At 39.9% G+C, this 22,039-nt stretch overlaps 1 protein-coding gene across 2 annotated transcripts in view; it reads right to left on the bottom strand.

Moving 5' to 3' along the window:
• Positions 1–22,039, bottom strand: part of ANGPT1 (angiopoietin 1) — a 206,453-nt gene that overhangs the window by 13,001 nt on the left and 171,413 nt on the right. The gene's annotated exons all lie outside the window — the stretch shown is intronic.

Here is a 22,039-nt window from a genome sequence, read left to right as displayed (position 1 = left end):
TGTATATTTTAGCATGACACAGGAATTTTGCTACACACTTAGCTTTATATTAATGTTAATGGATGTGGTGCTGCTAAGCCCCAGGCACTGCACTGAACACTTTACCCCTTCATGGTTTGAAATAGTTCAAATTTTTTTAGAAGGGACAGATGATCCAATGGTTAACGAACTAGCCAGACACCTCGCTCTGCCACAGAAAAATGATAAAAGACAAAAACGCTGTATCGTCCATCGGCAAACACTTTCACAAAGTGCTCTCACAAGATCTGATCTTTCAATACTTGTCCTAAAAAGAAACCTGCTAAATACCTTCAAAAGGTGAGCCTGGGAACTTAAATTCATTATTCTGCTAGACAGCAAAAACTATGGGCTTAACAGGGACTTTAGCTTTATGGCTCATTACAACAATTTGTAACACACCACACTGCCTGCTATCCTTAATTGCTAACATCAAGCATAACAATCTAACCCCCAATTGCCCACTTCATTTCAAGTGATCACCTCCAACAAGCATTACCCCTTTTGCTCAACAATTTGTCCCAACTTGTATTTAGCTCAGAATCTCTGCTTTCTTTCCCAGGCCTGAAGGAGAGCTCTGTGTAGCTCGAAAGCTTGTATCTTCCATTAACTGAAGTTGGTCCAATAAAAGATATTACCTCACCTACCTTGTCTCTCTCATACCTTGGTACCAACATTGAAAAAAACTGCGGAAATGCTAAAATGTCATACAAAATTTAAAATATACCTAATGTCAGAGAAACAGAAACGTCAATGCCTTGTGCCTTGTTCAATCACCGTATCAGTTAGCTGATTTTCCTTTAGCATATTACTTCACCTAGGGATATCTGAGCTTTGGGGCAATTTAGTCTAAGTGCTGGCTTTGCTCACATTCATTTCTTTGTTTCATATCAACAACCAAAAGGCTGGAATTAGTGCTGTCTGCATTCACTAGGCTGGACGCTGATTAGTTGTGCTTAATTGTTTGCAGAACAAAATAAATTTCGCTGAGGTTGTGTTGATAGAAAAATTATTGCAGTGCATGATGTCTATGAGCTTACTTTCAACAGCCACCCACCATCAGTGCAGCAGCAGCACCGAGCTCACAGACGGGTTATGTCAGTTAAAAAAGACAGTGAATGCTGTTTTCCTCAATCAGTAGAGACAGTGCTGGCCAGATCATTTTATTAACAAACCACACCATAAAACCCACTTAGTCCCAATAAAATAATACATATACTACAAATCACTGAGCAACAGGAGCTATCTGTGGTTTGCTTTTCCTTGGAGAAGCAGGATATTAGGGTTATTTACAAGCTTATGGCTCCTATGCTGATATTTTTATAAGCATCCTACTCAGCAAGATTTAGACCTCAGCATTGTGATCTGACTTTTCCATGGCTCCATTTGTTTAGTAGCAAGAGGAGGGTAAAGCTTAACTATAAAACTGAAGTGAGCAGATGTGACAGGCTGGGGTGTCATATTCAGTACTACAGATTCAGTAGATTCAGTACTACGTTCCACGGTTGTGTGACACCTCAACACCACTTGCCTTAGTGTAAGGAAGTCTTGTGCATGCCTGCTATGGATCAGCTCCCTGGCAACACAAGCTCTGCCTTCTAGGTCTTGGCAGACCTTGCTCTCTCGGTACAGGTTAGCGAAAGGCACACACCAACCCCCAATTCCTCCGCGTGTCCCTCTGGGGTGCCCAGACCTGTTCCATGGAACACTCTCAGACCTCTTAGATCCGCTATCCCCAAAGGAATAGTACACGTAGCAGCTTGTAAGAGTCAGCTCAGGATCATCATTGTACTCAGCATACAGCACTTAGATGTAGTTATAGTGCAAACAAGAATAAGTTTATTATCAAAGAACAGAGATTCCAGTGAAAGAGAGTGAGACCATTGGAAACAAATGATTAAAACAAAATTATAACGCGCTTTCTAGAGGCTAAACTTAATTAACAAGGGATTCCCCTATCTCCTATATGATAGCTAAGGCCCTACCAATTCACAGCCAAGAAAAATGTATCATGGACCATGAAATCTGGTCTCTCCCTGTGCAATCTGGTCTTTTTACCCAATACTATACAGATTTCACAGGGGAGACCAGTGTTTCTCAAATTGAGGGTCCTGACCCAAAAGGGAGTTGCAGGGGGGTCACAAGGTTATTTTAGGGGGGGTCTATATATTGCCACCCTTACTTCTGCACTGCCTTCAGAGCTGAGCGACCGGAAAGCAGCAGCTGTTGGCCAGGCGCCCAGCACTGAAGGCAGCGCCCCTCCAGCAGCAGTGCAGAATTGAGGGTGGCAATACCATACCATGCCACCCCTACTTCTGCACTGATGTCTTCAGAGCTGGGCGACTGGAGAGTGGCGGCTGCTGACTGAGGGCCCAGCTCTGCAGGCATCAGCACAGAAGTAAAGGTGGCAATACCATACCAGGCCATCCTGACTTCTGTGCTGATGCTGGTGGCGGCTCTGCCTTGAGAGACGGGCTCCCAGCCAGCAGCCACCCTTCTCCAGCTGCCCAGCCAGCAGCAGCACAGAAGTAAGCGTAGCAGTACTGCAACCCCTCCCTGCAATAACCTTGTGACTCCCCCCCCGCCCGCCCAAACTCCTTTTTTGGTCAGGTTCCCTACAATTGCAACACCGAGAAATTTCAGATTTACATAGGTGAAATAATGAAATTTACAATTTTAAAAATCGTACAGCCATCAAATTGACCAAAATGGACCATGAATTTGGTAGGGCCCTAATGATACCCTACCCCCAAGTTCTTTCCCCAGTGTTTTCAGCCACTTTGGTTGTGATCCCTTCTCATAAGATCAAGCCTTCTGACAGCTTGTTCTCACAGACTGAAAGAGTAAATGGGGATTCATCTGCACCCCTTAGAAATAGTCCCCCCACCACTGTTTTAGTTTAAGTTGCAAACAGGATACCCATCCCACAACATATACAACCTCCATGCCTTGTTTTTTCCTGTGTGCTTTCATGTTGTTTTCACATCCCACTATTAGCATTTGACTCCATCGTAAAGCTTACAATACTTAATTTGCACATAGCCGGAGATATAAAGGTTGGTACTTTCTCACTGGTGGAACGATTCTAAGGCATGTCACTTTACATACATTAAGAACATAATTTTTGTACAGATACAGAACTCCTTAAATATCACCTGTACATATATCTTACAATGATTAAGAGACCAATATGAAACAAGCTTTTGTTAGAGACCTTACATGACATTCTTTGGTGAATGAAAATGCAAATACCAGACCCAAGGAATCTCTGCAGCACTTATGTCCTCTGCCAGTTAGCACCAAGTGGTCCCTGGGTCACAACACAGGAGCCAAAGGAGTAAAATACTATTCAGTATGAACTGGGATATCAGAATCTTCCCATAAATGGTTAGTTCTCCTATCTCTGGGTTACATTTGGAACCATTTTAAAGTTAGCATTAATTTCCAAAACCATAAAGACACTGATCAGCCAGCTCCATGAATAATACATTTCCTACAGATTACATTTAAAAAGAAAGCTAGTTAAATACTAGGGGGGAATTAGCATTTCTTGACAGTACATAACTGAAGTAATACAATATCAAATAACACTGATAACATTACAAGATGGGATTTTCAAAAGCACCCAAGTGATTCAGGTGTACAAGTCCCATTGACTTCTGCTGAAAAATAATGGAGGCGCTTTGGAAAACCCCACCCAGGCTCTCTAGTTCTTATCACTTCTACAACCATTTCCATCTGCTAAAGAACTGCAAACCTCACCAGTGAGACAGTGTGACTTTGGGACAAGACACCTAACCATGCCGTATTTCAATATCCCCAGCTGTAAAACAGGGATGATGAAATGTATACTCACCTTAATAAAGAGTTTCAAAGTCCTTGGACAAAACTGCTAGGAGCTAGATTGAATTTTTAAGCTCCATTCTAAATTAACAGGCATGACCTGACTGCTTTGCCCCAGGGCAGAATGAACTCAGTGTTAAAGTCCCTGCTCTCTTACTCTGGGGTACAGGGGAACAGGGGAGGAATTAAAAGGGTGCCTCCACACCTGCCCAGCCACAGTGTGGATGGCAGACCCAGGACTACTCCTGCTCCCTGCCCATTTCCTCACATTAGAGGAGTTTCTAGAGAATAAAGGCTGCATACCACACTGGCGTCAGACCCAAGATGTGGGCAGGGTTAGAGTGGGTGAAGCCTTACTCTATGCTTAGCTAAGAGAAGAACACCTCTAGCCTAATGTGAGTGTGCAGTATGAAAATAACAACAAATATACTATTAGGGATGGCAGTGAACCAGCAGGAAGAGAAAACATGCTTGTGTAATATAATAAACCTCTAGGTTAACTGTTTCTATGTGGCTTTCATATTAAATTCTAAGACCATCGTGAAGAAGACAGCTGGCTACCAGCATTCACTTAGAGAATCCACTACAAGAATTTAATATCAGTCTTCATTCTCATATAAAAAATTCTGCAACTGTTACCTTTTATCTGGAATTACTTAGAAATCGCAGCATTTTTTCCACATGATTTTGTGCATTGGCAGCTTTGGGTCTATATAAACAGACCCGATAGTAAGAAGCAATCTCCTAAGCATGTTTTGCTTTTCATCATTCCTACTGTGTGACACAACTTGATTATCTTCAAGTACTTAAAACCAAAACAAAGAATATTGTGTGGAAAGCACAGATCTGAAGAGTTACTCAAACATCTGCAGAGTAGTCTGAAAAGCCAGTTCAAATTTACACCACAAATGTTGCCTTTTGAAGTGATTAGATCACCTCAAATTCTTCTCCCAAACATACACAAGTTAGCCGCAGCCACAGTGTGTTTGATGAGTTTAACATGCCTCCACCACAGGAGAAAAGCATGGACCATGCTGTGGTGATTTTCTGTACTGGGCTGGCAGCGTCCTGTGGCTCTGAGCACCTTTTTGCCTTGAGCTGGTGAGCACTGAAGTTGGCAGTCCTGTCCATAGACTGTAGTATTGGATGCACAGGTGACCCACCTTCATCCCGTTTCTGTGTTAGGAGGTGGACTCTGGCCACAAACTTACCAAAATTGCTCTGGGCAAAACACTTCTGCTCAGGCTTTGCGAGGGATGCAGGGATTGTCCTAGTGTAGGTAAACCTAAAACAAAACCCCACAATTTTTTTTCAAAACCAGATGTGGAAGCAGCAAGGGATTTACTGAGAAAGGGGCATTCATTGTGGAAGGGCAACTATGATAGCCATGCACATCACAGAAAGGAGAAAGATATCAGAGTGAAGCAGAAAAGAAACTGGAAGATCAGGTGAAAGTTGTCAAAAGCCATTTCTGATAACACTGCTTTCTGAAAATCTTGAGGCTTTCCTAATTTGTTTACCATCTTTGAATTATGAAAATATCTCAGTACCTCTCCTGCTGTTCTTGCTAGAGTCATTAAACTGAAGATGCCATCCAGCTGAAGGACAGAAGAGAGTCACTGTTGGTTGCCAGTTTGAGAAAACCAGTAATATTACTTAATAACATCAAGTGACACTGAATTCTGCCCATCTCCTATATTGCTCCAACCTCAAGCAACAGTTTTCATGGTAGTTCAGAAGAATGTTTATTTAACTTTATTTTATTCCTGTTGTACTCTAGACCTACAAACAGTAGGCAATCTTAGGTTTGTAAACATTAAAATATCTGAGCAATAACATCTTAGGTACTGACGGTTGAACAGATTTTTATTTGGGCACTGAACGTTCTTGCTGCAGTATATGGAACTAGTTTTTCTTTCTCACAGTTATTTAAAGAAAATTCAAAATGATCACCATGCTTCTCTCTGCTGCTTGGTTCAGTTTGACATAATTCTTTGACATTAGTACAGCTCCGTGCACATACCCTTGTGCATGTTAATACAAGCAAAATTTACCAGCATCAATAAATATATATCAATCTATAGCCTTTAATATACTGAGTCACAAAATGGATATGCCATCTGTAAAAGCAAAATGATAATATAATGCCTGCAGATGGAAGGCAATGCATGCCTGCGATATGCAGCAGTGAAATTATATTAATGACTTGAGAAGGTATTTTTGTTTTGTTTTTTAGGGCATGTTGTATATTGGGCATCCAGGAAAAGGATTTGAATGGCCTGTTATGGATACAGAAGTAGCTATATCACCACTTATACAAAAATGATGTTTATTCTGGCCAGAGAAGAAGCAAGCACATACAGCTTCTACTAATTGTACTAAAGACTACAGTACAGATGTTCCAGAACTGTTCACTGCAATACACAACGTTGGTAGGTTCAGAGATGATCTCACTATCACAGGGCTAGAAGAGAAGCATTCTTCAGTGCTGATGTTCCAGGGTTAATTAGAACAGCCCCTATCTAAAGAACTGTAACAATCACATTTGTTTGGAGAACAGAACTATCTGCTCACAGTCTAGCCTCTCAGCCATCACAAAGGCTGGAAGACTTGAGCTAATGCACAGGACTGGACAAAAACAAAATTCTGGTGAAACTGTTTTTTGACAGCAAATTGGCTAACAAAATGGATCTACTTTTTTTGTGGAAAATTTCAATTTTTTGTTCAAAGCCCCAAAGGTTTTGGTTGAAAATCTGAAATTTTCCATGGAAAGAAAATCCTCTATTTTTCTGACCAGCTCTACTCATCAGTGCTGACCATAGCCAAGGACCTCCTGTTCTGCAGGAACTATAGCTTTTGCACTAATGCATTACTGTGTACTGTGGGCCGAACTAATTTCCAAAGTAAGGGATCTGTCCAAATTCCAGCCTTCAGGAAACTGTAGATGAGCAGTAACCTAAGCAGAGACATAAACACGTACATAAACTAAGATGATGCCAATTGTTTTGATAGTACTAGAGATGGATGAACGAGTTAAAAAAAACCTGACCTGAACATTTGCCCAGAACTCAAACAAAGCCAAGTTGAAGAAGTTTGGTTAATTTAATATAACAATATTTCCCCCTGCCCCTCTACACTTCTTGGTTTTGGCTGGAGCCAGAAAGAGAAATGCCAAAATATGTTCTCATGGGATTTTCAACACAAAAACACAGGGAACCTCAAAAGAAAACCTACTCTTGAAAAGGTTCCAAGGTTTGGATAAGTAGCCAGACATTCTGATGCTTATCTTTACTGAACTGCTGAACTTTTTGAGGTTTGCTTATTATTCTTATTAATAGCTGAAGTCCACTCATTAAGGGTCCCATCCTACTTCCATTGGTTTCAATGGGCATGGGATTGGGCTCTTATTTTACTTGTATGTGGCCTAATCCTGCTTCATCTGACTTCAGTAAATCAGGATTAGGCTGAGACACAAACAACTGTTCGAAAAAGATTCACAAAGCTAGTTTGCTAACACTTATACAGATATATTGTAACTATGGTGGAGATAATGTGATGTCCACTCCAGTTATAGTTTTGCATACCGTAGCAGCCAATTGTCCCCTATTGTCAATGTTTGCCAAACATTATCACAGTCACCTACTTTAAGTACAGTGAAACTACTGGCAAGTTCAGATATCACCAGGTGGTAGATGTTAGCAAATGCTAACTTTTACAATGGTGACAACTTCCCAGATACTTACCACAAAAGCCTGTTTATCAACTAACTCTCTAGTTACCCTGCTGTAACAATGTGCATGAAAAATAATGTCACTGTAGCTACAGGTTTCAGAGTAACAGCCGTGTTAGTCTGTGTTCGCAAAAAGAAAAGGAGTACTTGTGGCACCTTAGAGACTAACCAATTTATTTGAGCATAAGCTTTCGTGAACTACAGCTCACTTCATCGGATGCATACTATGGAAAATACAGAAGATGTTTTTATACACACAGACCATGAAAAAAATGGGTGTTTATCACTACAAAAGGTTTTCTCTCCCCCCAGGCCACTCTCCTGTTGGTAATAGCTTATCTAAAGTGATCACTCTCCTTACAATGTGTATGATAATCAAGGTAGGCCATTTCCAGCACAAATCCAGGGTTTAACAAGAACGTCTGAGGAACAGTGGGGGGGAGGGCGGGGGAAGGAATAAACAAGGGCAAATAGGTTAGTTTTTATAATGAATCAACCATTCCCAGTCTCTATTCAAACCTAAGTTAATTGTATCCAATTTGCAAATTAATTCCAATTCAGCAGTCTCACGCTGAAGTCTGTTTTCGAAGTTTTTTTGTTGAAGGATAGTCACTTTGAGATCAGAAATCGAGTGACCAGAGAGACTGAAGTGTTCTCCGACTGGTTTATGAATGTTATAATTCTTGACATCTGATTTGTGTCCATTTATTCTTTTACGTAGAGACTGTCCAGTTTGACCAATGTACATGGCAGAGGGGCATTGCTGGCACATGAGGGCATATATCCCATTGGTAGATGTGCAGGTGAATGAGTCTCTGATAGTGTGGCTGATGTGATTAGGCCCTGTGATGGTGTCCCCTGAATAGATATGTGGGCACAGTTGGCAACGGGCTTTGTTGCAAGGATAGGTTCCTGGGTTAGTGGTTCTGTTGTGTGGTATGTGGTTGCTGGTGAGTATTGTAAGGAGAGTGATCACTTTAGATAAGCTATTACCAGCAGGAGAGTGGGGTGGGGGGAGAGAAAACCTTTTGTAGTGATAAACACCCATTTTTTTCATGGTCTGTGTGTATAAAAACATCTTCTGTATTTTCCACAGTATGCATCCGATGAAGTGAGCTGTAGCTCACGAAAGCTCATGCTCAAATAAATTGGTTAGTTTCTAAGGTGCCCCAAGTACTGTAGCTACAGTTACAATAAAAGTACTTATCTCACTATCGCAGGCTTCTAATTTTATTGACATAATTGTGACAATAATATGCGTTTCTTAATAGTTATCGTGTATTGGTATGTATTTAGTAATTAAATTACATCTTTTTTTCTGTGTATAATCAGTATATGTTATTTCACTGTAACGTGCTACATGAAATTTGCTGAAATGTTAGTGACTAGAAGGAAATTTGCTTACATCATCATATACAGTAGGACTTCAACCATTTACACTTTGGTATGTGTGAAAACTATGGCATGTGGGATAACAAAGTGGTGGACTGTCCACTTCTCAGAAAAGATTTAATAGCAGAATCCTATAGTGATGTATCACAATAATTATTACTTCTAACAAAACGTACTACAGAACATTTAGTTGTATTGTATAAAGCATTATCATAAATAATTTGACTTAAAAATTCATACATGCTGATCAGATAAATGAAATACAGTGCATTTTGGGATGTGTCATCTTCTATTTTTATTATATTTGTTAACTCGTGCATTTATGGCATTCAGTCATTCAATCATACATAGTGGAAAGTAGTGAGGTTCTCCCATGTATCAGTACATTACTACCCACGTACAAAGAGAGCTGCAAGAAAAAAATATAGTTTAATATACAACATCTCAGTACATCCTATTTTATGTTGTCTATTAATACTGATTATAATTAATAAATCTCATACTGGAAAATAAACTCTTGAAGACTTAAGCCTTAGTTCAGAGAGAAAAAAGTCACTACAGATACTTTCATCACCTACACATTCTGATTAACATTTACACACTGTTACTAAAGTACTGTGGTCACTGTTAACAAACTGAGCAATTTACTCAGTGCCAATAATAAACATAGCTTTCCATATACTTAGAATAGGGCATGACTGTGGTAATACTATGGTGTCTGATGGGAAATACTGCCTTTTTAGTTGTGACCAGGGTACACGGTAAACCCTACAATTTAAATTTCTGTGGAAAAACTAGTATGTGGTCATGTAATTAAAGATGGTATCATAATGAATAAAACATAAGAAGAACAGTCATACTGAGTCAGGCCAATGGCTCATCTAGCCCAGCATCCTGTCTTCCAATTGTGGCCAGTGCCAAAAGCTTGAGAGGGAGTGAACAGAACAGGGCACTTTATGGAATGATGCATCCCCTGTGATCCACTCATCACTTCCTCCAGTCAGAGATTTAGGGACATGCAGAGCTTGGGGTTGGGTGCCTGACCATCTTGGCAAGTAGCCGTTGATGGACCTATCCTCCATGACCTTATCTAATTTTTTTTAACACAGTTATACTTTTGGACTTCAGAACATCCCTTGACAATGAGTTCCACAGGTTGACACTGTTGTGTGAAGAGGCCTTTCCTTTTGTGTGTATTAAACCTGCTGCTCATTAACTTCATTGGGTGACTTCATGTGTGTGTTGTATTATGTGAAGGGGTAAATAACACTTTCCACACCATTTATGATTTTATACACCTCTGTCATACCCACACTCAGTCATCTCTTTTCTAAGCTGAATAGTCCCAGTCATTTTAATCTCTCCTCATATGGAAGCTGTCCCATCCTCCTGATCATTTTTTGTTGACCTTCTCCTTACTTTTTCCAATTCTAGTATTTTAGAGGTGGGGCAACCAGAACTGCATGGTGTTCAAGGTGTGGGCATAAACTTAGATAATATGGTATTATCATGTTTTCTGTCTTCTCATCTATTGATTTCCCAGTGATTCCTAATATTCTGTTAGTGCTTTTGTCTGCTGCTACATGTTGAGTGGATGTTTTCAGAGAACTATCCACGATGACTCCAGATCTCTTTCTTGATTCGTAATAGCTAATTTAGATCCCATCACTTTGTAAGTATAGCTGGGATAATATTTCCAATGTGCATTACTTTGCACTTATCAACATTGAATTTCAGCTGCCATTTTGTTGCCCAGCACCCAGTTTAGTGAGAGCCCTCTGTAACTCTTTGAAGTCAGTTTGCGATTTTTGAATAATTTTGAATCGTCTGTAAATCTTGACAATTCACTATTCACCACCTTTTCCAGATCATTTATGAATGTGTTGAACAGCACAGGTTCCAGTACAGTTCCTGGGGGGACCCCGCTATTTACCACTTTCCATTGTGAAAACTGGCCATTTATTCCCACCCTTTGTTTCCTATCTTTTAATCAGTTACTGATTCATCAGAGGCCCTTCCCTCTTAGCCCATGACTCCTTATTTTGCTTGAGAGCCTTTGGTGAGGGGCCTTGTCAAAGGCTTTCTGAATGTCCAAGTACACTATGTCAACTGGCTCACCCTTATCAACATATTTATTGACAATGCGCCACCCCACCCCCAAGAATTCAAATATATTGGCGAGGCATGATTTCCCTTTACAAAACCCCCCAACATATCATGTTCATCTATGGGTCTGATAGTTCTGTTCTTTACTAGGGTTTCAAACAGTTTGCCTGGTATTGAAGTTAGACTTACTGGCCTGTAATTGCAAGGATTGCCTCTGGAGCCTTTTAAAAAACTCAGCATTACATTAGCTATTTGCCATTTATGTGGTGGAGAGGCTAGTTAGTAGTTATTGAATTTCATATTTGAGTTCCTTCAGAACTCTTGGGTGAATACAGTCTGGTCCTGGTGACTTATTATTGCTTAATTTATCAATTTGTTCCAAAACCTCAAGGTTTTGGTACACATAATGGGGGCAAATTAATTTTGCAGAGGCAACCTTAATTCTGGCATTTCCTAACTTTTGAGTGCTTGACTTTGCAACCTTAATAATGTTCTTTTAATGCAGGTTTTTAGTGTATAATTTCTGTGGGTTTTAAAAAAGCAAACTAGGAAAAAACCCACACCATTCAATCACATGGCATCATATACTGACACCCAGATGGTCATCCCTAGAGCTGGAACCTTTAGAACCACTGCACAGACTTCTACCACTTGAACTAATGGAGTAACTGATAGCAATAGCAGATTGTCATCCTCTATATGGACCAGCACTAGAAGTGACAAGACACACACACACTTTGTCAATGGATTTCACAGATATTTGCTGACAGCAGAGGAATGTGCTGTAGTGTGCACAGACTCTTTGGCCCCTTCCCTCTGAGCTTGATGCCTTCTGCCCTGCTCCCTCCAACCTGTCTCTGTCCCAGTCCTGTCTCTTTCCCACACCTGGATCCTGCCCCAGTCCCATCTCCTTTCGTACCCAGTCCTAGTCTCCACTCCTCAGGCTTCTCTTTCCAGTCTTCTTGACCAGCCAGTTCTAGTTTCTCCCTTTAGAATCATTGTTTGAGTCCCAGTTTTTCCCCTCCTAGTCTCTTCCTCACACTCAGCCACAGTCTCCTTGCCTAACCAGTCCCAGTTCACCCTTCCCAGCTCCTTGTCTGATATTTCTTCCTTTCCTGCCACGGGCTCCTAGTTCTAGTTTCCCTCCCTTGGGTCTTGAACCAACTTGAGTTTCCCTCCCCACAATCTTCCCACATTCTTTCCCCAGTCTCCCCCTCCCTGGCTCCTTGTTCCAGTCTTCTTGTCCATCCAGTCCCCCCACATTCCAGCTCCTTGTCAGGTCTGCTTCTCTTTTCACCCACCCCAGTCCTCTCAGTGGCATCTAGTCATGGTCTCCTTAGTCATCCAGTCCCACTCTCCTCCTCCCTCAAGCTCCTTATCCAATGTGCATGTTCCTCCCTAAATGACTCCCAGTCATTCCCCCTCCCATTTCCCTTACTGGCTACTAGTTGCAGTCTCCCAGTCTCATCAGAGTCCTTGACCCAACCTACTTCTTTCCCTCCTCCTAGTGGGTTTCGGTTTTGTCCCCTCCGCATAAGATCAGAGTGCTCCTTGTCCTAGGTGCCAGCAGGGGGTCCGAGAGACACAAAGAGAGGCTTTCTGCTCTCAGTTCCAGTGTGTGGCCTGGAAGAGCTGAGAGCAGCCATTACAGGGAAAGTCCTTCTTAGCTTCTGTAGCCCTGGGCTGGAGATTGGTCAGTTGCTCTGTAGGGACGACCTATGCACATTCTGGTCAGCACGAGGAGCTGTGATAGGCTCGAGCATGCTCAGCAGAGATGGAATCTTGGGAGATTTTTAGCTGCTAAAATCAAAGAAATTGGTACTGAAAATTTACAAAGGTTTATTATTTGGTCAAATTTGGGTGGATTTGCCCAGGGATGAAAAAAGGCACATCCCTGACACAAAGGCTATCCCTCCCTCCCCCGGGCCAAATTTCAAATCCTTGCTGCAGGGCATGGGGGAACTACAACTGTTAAAAAAAAGTTGTCTGAGTTTTTGAATTTAGGCAAAACCTTTTTGGAAACAGCTAAATTATAATTTCCCCAAATAATTCAATCTGGGGCAGATGCCCGGCATGGAAAATTTTAGCCTGAATGACTAAAGTTTGGCAAAATTATAAGCAACTGAAAACAGGGTCTTAAGTGTCAGGCAACTTAATAATAGACAGTACTACAAGCCCCACCTCGAATACAGTTGGGTGCAAAAACAGGGAAAGTGTAAAATGAAAAATCACCCTACCTTTTTTTGCCTAACTTTTTAAATTGAAAAGCACTGACCTGCTCTATATTTGGTTGCAAAATGCAGGGTGTGTGGGTGTGTGTGTGTGTGTGTGTGGCGAGAGACTTTTAGCTATTTCTTTTTTCTGTTTTTTTCCATTTAATTTCAGTGGAAATTGAAAAATGAAAATGTTCATGAAAAGCTTGAAATTTGAAAAATGTTTACCTGCTTTAATTCTAAGCAATGTAACTACAGTAAAGTTAAGTCATGCACATTGCAACAATAATATAAATACAGTTTAATTAACGTATCATGTTTTCAAGTAAGTATGTGTGTGCGCGTAAAAACCTAACTACATTATGAGTATTATGAAGCTTTGTGTGTTTGAATTAGAATCTGAATTGGAATCTAACACTGGATGCTGCACAATGGGCCTGATTCAAAGTTTACTAAAAGCAGTGGAAAGACTGCCATTGACTTAACGAGTGCCCAACGTGTGCAACAGTTGAATGGGTTCAACAGCTAAAATCTCTTCTCTTAACTCAAGATAAAAATATTCTGTAGCTAGTGTCAGTGTTTTTTCTCACATGTTTAGTGGAACACTAAATCCTATTGCTTGAAAGATTCAATAAAACCTTGAATCAGCACAGCAGAAACCTGCACACTGGCTGCAAATAAATCATTATCCTTGGGCTTTTCCCTATCTTGTGGGGAATTTTACACTATGGAAACTGAAACGAAGTTTTAATTGATTCTGGCCCCCTTAATATTAGATCACTTCTGTGAAGTTACATGATCGTGATAGCATCTCAGCTCACAAATCAGACTGCAGGATGTCTAATCCTCAGACAAGCCTGCCTGCTGAAAATGGTGTTGAGGAGTATAGAGGGGTTCAGAGTTATTTTAGTTTATCATGAGAGCCAGTTGTGAGAAGCAGATGTGAGAGGCTGGACAGAGATACCAATGCAAAAGACCAGGTGGCGGCATGGAATAATACTGTAGATTATATTGCTTTTTAAGATTCCTAAGGCTCTGGATAAAACATGTGGCAATCCCCAATCCTGCAAGATACTGATTATCTCCTGTAAGGTGTTGCGCAACCTCAATTCCATTGAGTTTGATTCTTCATTGGCTTTCATCTTGTGCAGTCATTTATACCTGTTCAACGTAGGTGTAAAGTGCTGTCTTTCTGATCTGGGAGAGATGTTCACCCATTTTACACAGGTGTAAATGACTATATGGGCTGCAAGGCAGTGAAGAATTAGGTCCATTGACTTCAGTGGGAGTTAAGGAGGCACACCAGATCACAGAATCAATCCTTAAATGTGGATTAAATGTTTTTTTCCTACATGTAGTGGTGAGTGTCATCTGTAGTCATTGTTAGGAAATCATTTCCCCAAATTTCCATTGACTCAATAGCTAATTGAAGCTATGTCTAAGGCAGCTCTAAAACATTTGTGTTTCTTGCCTATAAAAAACATGAATGTAAAGAAATGAACTATTATCAAGCAACTTGAAAATGACCTAAAATTAAATTTTCATTAATCTCTTTTGGATTGTTTATACTTCAGAATTCTTCTGCTCTAATAGTGTAATTTTGTTTTACAATTATGATCCTTTGGGCATTTGCAGATTCTGTTTTTGAAATTTATCCAGTGTTAATGACCTAATGACCTTTTCAAATCATACTACAGCATTGCTATAATGTGGTTGGATTGGAATGAGTTTATGGCTGCCAACAGACTAAGATTTAAAGAAATAGCTTAATGAATAACACATTAAAATAAATATTTTGGGTTCTCCAGGAGATTTTCAAGATTTATGGTGGGATCTGTGTCAGGAGATTTGTGCTTTCCACCGGGTACATCTCAAAGGAAAACACAGAGCCATTTTTTCAGACTATTGTTTCCAAAATTATATCTTCATTTGGGATTTTCTTTCAGAAACCAAATCTTAGACTCACAATCTGGATGAGAAAGCCTCTTCAGAGTTTATGACTTTATAGTAGCTTGGCCAGTGGGCTAGTCTTTGATTACTGTATGCTCAGACTAATGACAAAAATAAGCTTTTAATAAAGGGATGTTAAAGAACCACTTCACCGAGCTGGTGGGAAATGACGAAGCTGCTGAAATTTAAGTGTTCAGATCAATATAACCATGTCATAATCTCATTCTGGCCAGAGCTGCTGCTCTTGTTGTTATTATTTTGATGTGAAGTTAGCCTGGAGAGAGAGAGAGAGAGATTTAACCCCTCCCCCCCAATCTCTCATGTGACAGACAAAAATGTCTATGGCCCTGATTCAGCAAAGTATGTAAAGTACATGCTTAAAATTAAGTGCCTAAGTGTACTTGTTTTCAAGCATCAAATACTGATTATGTGTGTCTTACTTACATGAGTAGGCCTTACTCATATGAGCCATTCAGTTGGCATCAAAGTGACTATTTGTGTGACTAAGGCTACAGGATAAAGCCCTATGACACTGTGAGGACAGGAAAGGATAGAGTGAAAAGCCTTAATTAAATACCTTAGCATTTGCCCTCCCGCCAATGAATTTGAGAGATTAAGAGGAAGAGCTGATGCTCAGCTGACTCTTAACTACAGGTTTGAATTCTCTGTGTGCTGAAAACATGTGCCCAAGAGAAAGTAGAAGGGGAAGAAGTCTGGTTTGAGCCCATAGACAGTCATTAGCGGCTCAATCCTGTGAGATGCTGAGTACCTCCACTGGCATCTCCTTTCTGTTGTTCTACAGAGGGCATGCTTTAATTCAAATGCCAGCTATCTAGAATAAGGTAACAATTATTGTAAAATTGACAGAAATATGCAGGGCATTTCTGTGACATGTTTACAGTCATTTGAAAAAATAAATACTGGCTTCAGTGTTTTCTTGGGTTTCTAAATGAAAAATTTAGTTTAAAAAAATGCCAGAATGAGTTATGTGACACTAAGACCTCTGTAGAAAAATACAGACAGACTGTTAAACATATTTCAACTCCCTCAGCGTCATTTGTGGCTGATAAACAGTCACATAGGAGTGAAAGGTTCACTGACTGTCACCCATTTATGGTCCAAGCTCTGCTGGTGCCACTCTGGCCAGGCCAACAGGGTTCAGCTTGAGCTTTTCATGCTATTTTTTCCCGAAAATCTCAGGTCATGACCTTGTAAAAGCTGTGACTCAGAATTCTGACTTATTTCACCAGTTTAAATAGCATCGTGATAGGCACAAAGAGGTTTTATTTTAGTGCTACCACAATATCAATGTTACATAATGATAACTAGTAAAGAAATTGTCTCATTTTGTACAAGCACGGGGCTGCAGTATTGTGAACCTTGTCTGTGATGTAATCACAAGCACATCACCTTATGCTATCAGACTAAATAATTGTTTCTGCTAAAGGAGAATGGATGATTTATGGTACAAGACACTTATTCCTTTCATTTGTGGGTAGCCCTTAAATATTCAATGCCTCTTTATTCCATGAGTAGTTCACTCATCAGGAACCCTAGTTCAGTTATTAGGATTATTTTACTCTAATTAAACAAATTAAAAGATGTTGCATCTTCCACATGCTGTTTCCCCAGTATATTATCTGTTTAGATTGTTTATGTTGATTTGGAGCTCCCTTAGGCAGGTTGTTTGCCTTCTCTTTGTATTGTAAATCATCAGCCACCCTGCTGCTGTGGAAGAAACAATGAATAATATTTGTATTATCGTTATGTCAGAGAGGAAACCACCAAACTCAGCTATGTTCCCCTTTGGTAGCCAACAGCTCATTTTCATGAGTTCTTTCCAAATCATTACAGTTCTAAACAGATCTGGGATAAATCTGTTCCCAAATACTGAACCTGCTAGCTTAGTGACCCACGAAAGAATTGAGCTCACAGAAAATGTCACATCGGAATGCAGGCTTGATCTGGAAAAATGCTGAATTGGCTTCAATGGGAGCTGCAGGTGCTCTAATAGTCAGGCCATATATGCAGAGGCCAATAGAGCAGATGATAGTATAAAGGAAATGGTTCATGGCTGGTTGGCTCAGGAGTTTGATGATGGAGCCTTTAACTACTGAAGTACTAGATTAAAGAGGGGAGAACCTGACATCACTCTAGCATGTGTCTTCTTTGCTGGAGGTGAGGCTGCTGCAAGATCAAAGTAAAGGAGGGAGGTTGGTTAGAAAAGGATGAAAAATGGGAAGATATCAGAAATCTGCCAAAAAGGGCTGAATTTTTACATGGAGGTTTCATCACTGATGTTAATTAAACTCCCTATAGACTCCTCAATGCTAAGTGGTTCAGTTTGTTTTCAGTGAAAATTTGCTCAACAAGGGAAAAAGCTAAGGATGTTGTTTTGCTGAGTAGAGACTGGAGCCAAGCCACAATCTTTGTATCTGAATGTCAACCTTCCCGCCTTCAAAATTTGAAGGTGTTGGTATTCTTGGTTTTGATTTAACTCATTATAGAACTGGGCCCGAGTTTGGTTTCCAGAAAGCATTACCCCTGCTTCCTTCCCCCCCTTCCACCCCCAATGTGCATCTGTGATCCTCTCAAGGGTTTTTCTTTGGTCCATTACACAGCTGTGAAATTTGCATCAAGGCAGCTCCCACCTATATTTGTCTCTTGGAATGTGAGCTAGGTCCATTTCTAATTCTGCATTTCAGTTTTGAATCAATCCCCCATAGTTAATGGAAGCCCCTTTGAGACCTATTCCTTTACTATGCTCACTATCTTGTCATGCTAAATGATCATTGATATTATGGGAAGTTATGTGATTGGTGATTAGAGAACTGGACTGGTAGTCTGGAACTCTGGGTTCTAATCTCATCTCTGCCACTGACTTGTAATGTATCCTGGGACAAATTACTTAACCTTTTTGACGCAATTTCCTTATATTACCTATAATACCTCACAGGAGTGTTGTGAGCATTATTAATGTTTGTAAAGAGTTTCCAGCATTTAAAGCATTATATGATTATTCCACAAAAGTTAAACTCATTATTTTATTCTCATACAAACTCTCTTTTTGGGACACAGTATTAAATTATTATAAACAAAATTATTTAATTTCTCAAATAGATAAATGAACATTATACTTAAAAGCAATGTGCGTTATAAGCCAAAGACTATTAAGTGCAATATCCCCAACATTGTATGTAGTTGCTGGAATTGTATGATTATACTTCTGAATGAACTATACAAATAAACCAAATCAATTTGCTTTTGCTAAACAAATGTTAAAAATTCTACAATGGGAATTCTCAACTGACGACTGAGAAGCCTTTTGGGACAGTTTAAAATGCACTATTTTGCTTTGTTTCTTTGTTTAATATACTTTAACTATCTAAGTAATTTGATTTGTGAACATGTGTTTAAAGTTACTGATTCCATGGAAATGTTAAAAGTCCAGTAAATTGATGAGTACCAGTTTTATTTCTTCCCTTAAATGATTAGTAACTTGAAATACTAAATTTACTTTATTGTAGGTAATCCCTATGGACAAATGACTCAATTAGATTTTTACCCATAAATTTCCTTTTTCAGAACAAATAGAATCCAGGAGCTTGGAAGACGCATAGACTCATAGACTTTAAAGCCAGAAGGGACCATCATGATCATCTAGTCAGACCTCCTGTACATTGCAGACCACAGAACCTCACCCACCCACTCCTGTAATAGACCCCTAACCCGTTGGTAAAGACATGCCACTGAGTCCTGTGGATAAAGCTCTGCTGGAAGATTTTGGAATGCAGGTTTCCATGCAGATTTGTGGATTAACTATCCAACAGCCCCAAGGGTAAGTTTCCAAAAATTACAAAAAAAGAACAATACCAATCATAAATTGAACCTTGAATTATTCCAAGCTCTGTGCCAACTGCATACCAAAAGGAGAAGAGGCCCTAAGGCTAATTTATTCTGCAGTTACAGGAATGCAAATGTTTAGGTAAGAACAGAACCAGTTAATTCTAACACATAAGAATCCATCAGCCCAGAGGAGGAGACTACTGAAAATTAGTCAACAGCAGAAAAAAAATGGGAAGGACAGAGAAATTAAGGGTCAAAGGCACCTTGAAGGACCTAATTACCAAAGGCAGATGTCTTTATATTCAGCTTATAGTGGTGTGCTGCTTGAAAAATCTTGTAATGAAATGCTCTGGGACAGTTCACTCCAGCCCAGTTGATTTGAACCATTCTGGTATTGCAAAGAAGCTGCACACCCAACTGTGTATGTTTTGCTTCTCTGGAGCAAAACAAAGCATCCAAAGAGTACAGTGGATTTGGTCCTGTCGTAGATCTGGTAGAGTGTACCCTGATACCTGAAGAGAGGGCTCTGCCAGAGACATCTCTGATCATGACTCTGATGTACCTAGACATTGTCACTTTAGATACTATGTGGAATTGCTATGGCCTGAAGAATGGACAAAAAGAGAACTTATTTTTCAAAACAGGTTTTGTTTGACCTAATGTTGCGTTTTAGGGCCCATCTTACATCTAGAGAATGTAATTTGTACTTATTGGGGCATGCAGGTTTAGAACTTAAAGATGGAAGGGAGATGTGGAAAGCCAAGATACCCCTGCTACCCACTTTGGGGTGGAATTTCTGGGCTGTGTGGAGTGCTGCTTTATTGGACAGAAAATGGTTCCTTTACTGCCAGGGCATGAAGCCTAGTAGCAAAATTTAATTTTGATGGGAGAATTTAAGATTAACTAACTTTATTGAAGTAAACAGTGCAAATGCTTGATACCACAAGAGGAAATTATTAATCTGCTATGGTCTAAAGTCCTTTTTCCAGAGTGTTAAATGAGTTCATGTAAACCAACAAATTCTTTGATATAATCCTAAACTACAATTTTGGAACTTCTTGTTTTTAAGGAAAATTTGGTTATAAGGCAGAAAAAGTGATCTTCTATGTCTCTTTGTTGTATATCAGCTAATTAAACTAGTACAAAGGAGTTTATCTCAGACCACTTATGAGCCCATGTAGCACAACCTGTGTTGAAAGATCTGTTACTGTACTGCACACGTGCAGAAACAGGATTCTGTGGCACTGAATGCCCACATATTTCATGCCAGGATAAGGTCCATTTCTGCTGTGACAATAACAATTTTCTACTCAAACAAGGCAGATAATGAGTCTGTTATACTCGTTTTTACTGCACTGCCAATTATAATATCTCAGATTTCATATGCAGGATGACAGGGACAGGTGTTTTATTCTGTAATGGGCCTCCTGGTGAGCCCATAGTGCTGAGATGCGCACATTCCCCTGGGTTACTGAGCTCACCTGCCTCTCAAAGAAAGCACAAGTGATCCACACCTTGTTGCCTGCAACATCTGTAAAGTGAGCACGCACCAGGGAGAAGCAGCCCTCTCAATCTGAAACAACCTCCTCCCCATTCCTTCTCCTCCTTCTGTCTTTCTGTCTTATCCTCTTTTGCTCGTCCCTTCTCTTCTGTTAGTCAGGCAGACCTTCACTGTTCCCAGTTAATAAATATTCATGTTCTATAATTTCTAGACTGAGAAAGCTATTGTGTAATCATGGAACATATTTCTACTGCCACAGTCATGGTGGACATTATATGGTGAACTACACATAAGCTTTAGCAAGTAAGAGGTGGAAGAGAAATGTTTATTGAATCATCATGTCTAGTTGTTGACATATTGTGTAAATTGAGATTTGAGTGCATTAAGTTAGGTTTGATTATTCATAAGCCATACAAGTATATTTGCATCAACTTTAAGTGAGTCAAACAAAATGTTATATTTCAAATTCTACTTACACTTGGAGATAGCTCATGCATTTCCAGTGAGGGCTAGTCGTTGAAATGATATTGCGTGTTGGCATGGTTCCCAAAAGACCTCTGGTGAACGGGCATCAGGTTGAATTACTACACTTTTAGCATTTAGATTTTATAGAATTTGATTTGACAGTCTTAAATGAATAAAGTTAAGCAAGCCAAACATATCTGCATTCTTTTAATAGAAGTTAAATATTTGTTTTATATTTGCTATAATATCTATCTTGTAACATTGGTCAAAATGTACTTCCACAGGATGAACTTTCAAAGCATGGAAATGGTGCAAATCATATTGTTGACAGGATTTTGCACTGATATTTCCTTAGAATGGATTGAAAAATGTACCTCATAAAGTAAAACCGCAAATTGAATTTCAAGCTTCCAAAGAAAAGTATATTAGTGCGGAGGCACATTTTTTGCACAATATTGTGTTTTTCTTGGGTCACAATATAGGTCTCCCACTTGGCAGGAATCATGTTGTGGGTTGGGTACAGGACTGGGAGCCAGGAGATTTACGTTCAATTCCTGGCTCTGCCACAGACATCCTGTGTGCCCTTACTTAATCCCTCTGTGGCTCAGTTCCCCATCTGTAAATGAATAATAATAATACTTCCTTCCTTCCATGCTTTGTCTGTCTTGTTTGTTTTTCAGATTCTAAGCTTTTCATAGCAGGCACTGCCTCTTGTTACATGAATGTAAAGGACTCAGCAAAATAAGGCCCTAACTGTGGTTGGGACCATTAGGGGCTACTGTAATAAAAGCAGTAATAGTGGAAAGGCTGGATGGAGACCCAGCAACACTGCCAAGTGGGTGTCACTCCCCTGTTACATCAAAACCATGGAGTGGCAAAAAAGCAACGACACTGACTGCAGCAAGTGTGTTACCTCCTAATCTCAATGATAGCAAAGTAACGTAACCACTCCTCAAAATACAGTTTCACAATGGT

This window comes from Chelonia mydas, chromosome 2, assembly GCF_015237465.2.
Source record: "Chelonia mydas isolate rCheMyd1 chromosome 2, rCheMyd1.pri.v2, whole genome shotgun sequence".
Classification (NCBI taxonomy): domain Eukaryota; kingdom Metazoa; phylum Chordata; order Testudines; family Cheloniidae; genus Chelonia; species Chelonia mydas.
Note: the sequence above shows the minus strand (reverse complement) of the source record. Positions and strands in the feature narration are given on the sequence as shown.